We start from the raw sequence: 6,563 nt of genomic DNA, 5'->3' as shown, positions 1-6,563 counted from the left end.
GCACAGTAGGGAGCAAACAGCAAAAGGCGCCTATCACAGAATGACAACAGGGACCGACCCGCTTCGGTCCCCCACGCGGAACCCAGACCTGCCCCCTCTCTCGTGTCCAGGCACCAGGGTTTCCCACTGTGGTTCTGAAAGCAGGTGCACCTCCCGCCCGGCCCCGTGGTTGTCTTGGAAACGTCCCAAGCGGGAAGCCACCTGCCCTTCTGCCTGCGGTCCCGGGGGCCGAGGGGTGGGTGTGGGGCTCTCTGCCCCCACAGTCCACAGCCGGGGGGCCCGGGGGCCGAGGGGTGGGTGTGGGGCTCTCTGCCCCCACAGTCCACAGCCGGGGGGCCCGGGGGCCGAGGGGTGGGTGTGGGGCTCTCTGCCCCCACAGTCCACAGCCGGGGGGCCCGGGGGCCGGCCCTGGACACGGAGACACGCCAGCGGCAGTGCCCTGACAGGGGTCCAGCCTGGACCGAGGCTCCCAGGGCCGGGCAGGAGGCACGGCTGGCGAGGACAGGAAGTAGGACCCCAGCTTCCTGGGAGGCCGAGCTAGGCAGGAGGGATGTTCTCTGTCCCGAGATGATGCCCACCCTCCGAGCTGTGCCCACGTGACGTGCCCGTGCTTTGTCCTTTGGTGAAAGGGTGGGAATGAAGAGCCCATGCTCACGCTGTGCGTGTAGTGTGCACGCATACATGCGTGTGCACGTGTGTGGGAGTGCACGCTCATGCCCACATGCCACTGCTCACGATTCCTTCGGACACGCTCTGGTCCATGAAGTCCACAGCCCGAAGGCCTGGGCGAGAGGCACCCTGGCTCCATTTCAGATCAGACTCCCGCCTCCGGAACACACCAGCACCTTCCACGGGACAGTGCCGCGCTGGGTCCCTGTCCCGCCATCAATCCACCCCGACCCCACAGAGAAGCTTCTAGAATGGGGCAACGAGTCTGATGCACAAAGGTCTTGGGGTTGCAGAGAGTCCGTGTGGGGTTCAGAGGAACACGTAGCGCTTCCTGGGGCCTCCTTCCCGGGAGCGTGAGGGGTCCAGGTGGAGGGAAGAGTGGGGGCGAAGGTCTGGCACCTGGGCAGGTGGGGGACGCGGGAAGGAGGAGGGGGCAGGTGGGGCCGGGGCCTGACTCCACTGCCAGCCCAGGCTCACTGCCCTCGGCTCCTTACACACGATGATGCTTCTAGGAAACGGGGTTCGCATGGATGCCGCCGGGAGCTTTAGACAGGACTCGCACAGTCCACACAGAGTAAGTTATCCGTCCGCCGCTCTGGAGGACACTCGTGCGTCTGGGCCCAGAGGCGTGTCAGAGGCTGTGAACAGTGGCAGCAGGTGAGGGTCTGGCCCACAGGTCTGCCCTCTGCACCCCCGGCACCGTGGGGGCACCCGCCGCCGCCATGACCCTGCTCCCCCTGGGCCAGCCCTGCCTTCCTGCTGACAGCTCCCACCCCTGGCTCTGACATCGCCGCCCCAGCTGGGGACGCGGGACGTGCGTCTCCGAGGTGGCCACGAGGTGGCACTGGGGACGTTCCCTGGCCGCAGCCTGACTCCCTTCAGCTTGGGGGGCTGGAAAGAAAGCTCTGTGCCGGGGGGCCAAGCCTGGACCCCACCCTGGCCGGCGCACCAGGACACCCAGGTCATGTGTGCAGGCCAGGTTCGAGCTCACGGAGCTCCACACTGCTCTGGAGACAGGCGCTGGGACGGGCCTTGGCCCCTCGCGGGTCCCCAGAAGTAGCCCAGAGACAGCAGGTGGCGGATTTTTTCTCTCCTTCATGTTGGGCTGGTGCCTGAGGCTCGGGGGCGCGGGAGTCCAAGGGCTCAGGAGTTCCTCAGTGGGCGTCAGCACGGGTCTGGTGACCGAGTTCCTGAGCCCAATGGCGAGGTCAGGGTGGGACACTGTCTGGTCGGTGGCTTCTCTCTGAAGAAGGGAAGGGTGGCGGGCAGCACACGCCAAGGGCAAGGCTTCTGTGGGACCGGCCCCGGGCTGGGCCCTGGAGCGCAGCAGGGCGCATCTTGGTCCCTCACCGCCTGCTGGTCTGCTCAGCTCTGCTGCCGGGTGCGCGGCCACCGCACGCAGATGGACCGTGCGCTGCGGTCACAGAAGCGATTTGGAGCAAAAAAAGGACACCTGAGTCCCAGTGAGAGAGTCGGTGTTAACCTTCCTTCAAGTCAGACCCCCCTCTAAAGCCCTAACTAGGAGCACCACCTCCCACAAACCTCTGTGCTGGAGAGCAGAGCTCGGTGGGGGCAGGAAAGCACAGGAGTTGAAGCAACAACTCAATAGGCGCTCCCCGCCCCGCCCCCCCGGGGCTTTCAGTGGGGATCCCAGGTTCAAGGCCATGACCTGGGGGCTGGGGGCTCCCACTGCTGGGAGCCACTGTTCCCAGGCAGACAGACAGACGCTGCGTCCTACAGTCCAAGGCTCTCAGAACATCCACGCCAGTACTGCCACTGAGGATTTCTAAAAACACAATGTTGGGCGTGTGCAGGGCCTGCGGGCTCCATTGTTTCAAGTAGGCTCCGCGCTGGCCTCAGATCATGATCTGAGCTGAGATCACGGGCCGGACGCTCTACCGAGCGCCTGGGCACCCCTCCTGCCCCGTTTTTATTTATATATTTATTTATTTAGAGAGGGCGTGCACACATGAACGAGCAGGGGAGAGGCAGAGAGAATCCCAAGCAGGCTCCCCGCTGTCAGCACAGAGCCCGACGCAGGGCCTGAACCCACGAACTGTGAGATCATGACCTGAGCTGAGATCACGAACCAGATGCTCAACCAACTGAGCCACTTTCTGCCCCGTTTTTAAAAAGTTGTCGGATACGGACAAGAGACCTCGTAGCCAGCAGGTGCCACACCTGCCCCGTCTGCAGCTTCACTGGCCTCGGGGTGTTGGGGAGCAGCCCCCCGGCCCTGGTCCTCGGTCTCCCGGCCACACTGGCGATGTGAGGCCCCACTGGGACCCTGCAGGAGGACACGCGGCCACCTTACTCCAACCTGCTGCACGGACGGACACCTGTGTGCAGTTTTGCCGGATAGAAATTCCTCGCTGCTTCTCTCTTTCCCTGAAAATGCCAAGTACTCCGTAACTTTCCACATAAAGCTCAGCCTTTGAGAAGCCTAACTTCCCCCAGCATGCCTCGCTTTCACTGAAGTGATCTCTGGGCACCTGGTCTTGCCAGTCCCGTCCTTACGCTCCGGCCGCTTTGCTCGTTGTCAAGACGCGTCCCCTGGAAATGTCTTCACCTCGGGGCGCCCGGGTGGCTCACGTGGTTGAGCGTCTGACTTCGGCTCGGGTCATGATCTCGCGGCTCCCGGGTTCGAGACGGCGCCAGGCTCTGTGCTGCTCTGGACCCTCTGTCCCCGTCTCTCTGTCCCTCCCCCAGCTGGTGCTCCCTCGATCAGAGAGAAACGTTTAAAAATAAATAAGTCAGTGTCTTCACCTTTGTCCTCTTTCTGATGCATACGATTTTCCTCTTCTGCTCTTTCCGTTTCTCTTAAAGCCTCACGTGTTGCGTTTTTCGGTTTGTGTCCTTCCGAGCCGGTTTTCATTCCCCAAGAGCCTTCGTCCATTTCTCATTCTTGAGGCGTCACTTCATTTCCGGACTTTTCGAATGTGTGCTTTCCTTTTGTGATTATTCTCTTAATGACTTTTAGTTCACGAGAAAGAAACCAAAAAACAAAAAAAAAAACCCACATAAAACAGAAACCAGTCGCGACACGGAGAACCGGCGGTCGGCAGAGGGGTGGGCGTGAGGAGGCGCACCCTCCCGGGGATGGAGTCACCGAGTCCCGAGTCCCGGCGGCGAGCGGGCGGCACGGGGACCGCCGTCCAGGGCGCGGCGACGGTGTGCCGTGACAGGGGGGCCAGGCCCTCGCACAGCTGCTGAGTCTGTGCGCCGTGCGTCCTGCCCCAAACCAGTCACAGCCCGTGCGCGTCTGTCCACTCTGCAGGCGCGTCTTCCCGGGTGGCGCTCGTCGGAGGAGACTGCTCTCATTCTCGGCCCTGCGTGAACTTGACCTTGATGCTTTTTCTTCCCACCCCCCACCCCGCCTCCAGAGGGAGGGCGCAAGTGAACGAGGGCAGAGAGAGGGAGACAGAGAAACAGGGCTCACCGAGGCGGGGCTCAAACGAACCTCGAGATCACGACCTGAGCCAACGTCAGATGCGTAACCGACGGAGCCCCCCAGGCGCTCTGATACATGAGTGTGTCATAAACTTCCAGGAGGAAGTGGACTTTAAGAGAGAGAGTACAACTATTTCTATAGAGCTCTGCCTTCTGCTGTTTTGGGAAATTTAAAACACGTGTCTTTGCTGCCAGAGGAGGTTTCCGGCTCCCGCCCTGCCGCAGCCCAGCCTCCTCTTCTTCCTGTCCCTCCTGCTTCCTTTTCTTTCTTTCTTTCTTTCTTTTTTTAATGTTTTATTTATTTTTGAGAGAGAGAGAGATAGATCATGAGCAGGGAGGGGCAGAGAGAGAGGGAGACACAGAATCTGAAGCAGGCTCCAGGCTCTGAGCTGTCAGCACAGAGCCCGACATGGGGCTCGAACCCATGGACTGTGAGATCACGACCTGAGCCGACAAGTCGGAGGCTCAACCAACTGAGCCAGCCTGGCGCCCCTCCTGCTTTGTTTTCATTCCGCTCCTGGCAGGTGTCCCTCGGTGTGGGACGCTTCCTGGCGGGGACACGACTCAGATGTCCCCGGGCTGGAGGCTTTGCAGTCTCAGTGCTGTCTTCACACGGGGCTGCTGCCAGCCTCTTCCCAAAGCCCTAACTTTCGAACAAAGCGATTCATCGGCTCGTCACGACCTCTCACCGAGCGTGCCTCCGCCCTGACCGGAGCTGAACGGCGCCCTGCACGGCTGTGCTCGGTGGGTAAAGGCGGCCCCTCGCCGTAGGGGAGACGCGCACTACAGGTCTGTGGCCCAATGGCCCCAGTGACGGTGGTCCGCGACGCCCCACTGCGTCGCCACACTGGCAGGGGGCCGAGGGATGGCAGCAGGGACAAGAGGCTCAGTGTCTCAGGCCTCCGCCATGAGAATCTGACGCTAAACCAGAGGCTTGGGAACAGCCGGCCTGCCCGGGGGACAGGAGGGAGCGCAGGGCACGGCGGGAACGGGCGTCAGCGAGGCCCTCGCACTGAGCCGGGGTGAAGCCTGGCACCCAGCTCCTCGGCTGACAGACTCGGCCCCCAGACGGGGCTCGCGCGGTGCACTCACACCTGTGCCCACGCCGTGCCCTCGGCCGGGCCCCTCGGCAGCCCCCACACACCCTGACTGGAAGAGCCATGACAGCGCCCGACCCGGGCGGCAAGCAGGCGCTCCTGGGCCCCGCCACCCTGCACCAGCTGGCCACCAGCGGGGGAAGGTGGCCCAGGCGGTGGCCCCGGCTTCTGAAGGTCCACACCTGCCCATCCTTTCTTCTGAAGCCTCAGGATGAAAGGGTCCTTTTCATTACTGAGGAAAGAGCGCACAGGGTGCCCTGTCTTGGGCCGGGTGTGGCCTCGTGGCGTCCAAGGTCCCCTCACCAGGAGCAAGGGAGCCGCGAGCTCCGGTGACCTTTGTGCCCGCCGCCCGCAGCCGCGACCCGGCTCCCGCGCCGGCCGGGCACTGCTCGGGGCCTTCTAGAACCCAGCACACTGGCTCCAGCGCGGCCTCCAACCCCCACCGCCGTCTCCCAGGAGCGTCAGACTCTTCAAGGTCTGCAGCACGAGAAAGAGACGTTCTTTTCTTTAAACAGTTCACATTTATTGTTGATAACAGTAAAAAAATCTTTTAAAGACTGTCAGTATTGTATTACCAAGAGTGAGGTAATATGTTTACAAAACATTTACAGAATTTGATATGCAAATAATGAATTTGGGAAGGAGGAGGAGTTAAGACACTAGTAAGGGAAGGGAAACCAGAGGAACCCACAGTGCAGGGGTGAAGTGCGGGGCACGGAGGCCGCAGGCACGGAGGAGGAGCCACCTCGGATCCGCACGACCAGACGCCCCCCACCCCTTGGGGCTCGCGGGGGTGGGGGGGCACAGGCGCCCTCCACCCCCAACCCCTGCGGCCGCCCAGCTGGGCCCTCGGAGCAGACAAGCAGCAGGGCGGCCCAGGACTCCGCGCCCCTCACCCACACCGGGGTGGCCGCCTGCGTGTTGGCACGTGTCTAAAAACACAGCCTCTCCCGACACAACCCTACACGGCACATCTTTGTCACAAACGCTAACCCAATGCAACATCCAGACAGATCTGCAAATAGCCCACTGATCCCATCAAAAGCTGAAAAAGAGCCGGGTCGACACCAGAGGGACCCTGCTTTGTCAGTGGGAGCGAAGAGGAATCGAGCCAAGCCCACGTTCTGATCTGCTTCTATGAAGAATCCTTCGTAACCTAATTCACTTTTTACCTGCCCCGTTCCCCCCTGCGTCACACTGCTGCCCTCCCCACACCCCCCTGCCTGCAAGCCACCCGCACACGCACCACCTCACACGCTCGTGCCCCCCACTGCTTCATATACACATGCCCCCCCACTGCCTCACACGCACGTGCCCCCCCCACTGCCTCACACGCACGTGCCCCCC

The sequence above is a fragment of the Suricata suricatta genome, chromosome 17 (assembly GCF_006229205.1).
Source record: "Suricata suricatta isolate VVHF042 chromosome 17, meerkat_22Aug2017_6uvM2_HiC, whole genome shotgun sequence".
NCBI lineage: Eukaryota > Metazoa > Chordata > Mammalia > Carnivora > Herpestidae > Suricata > Suricata suricatta.
Note: the sequence above shows the minus strand (reverse complement) of the source record.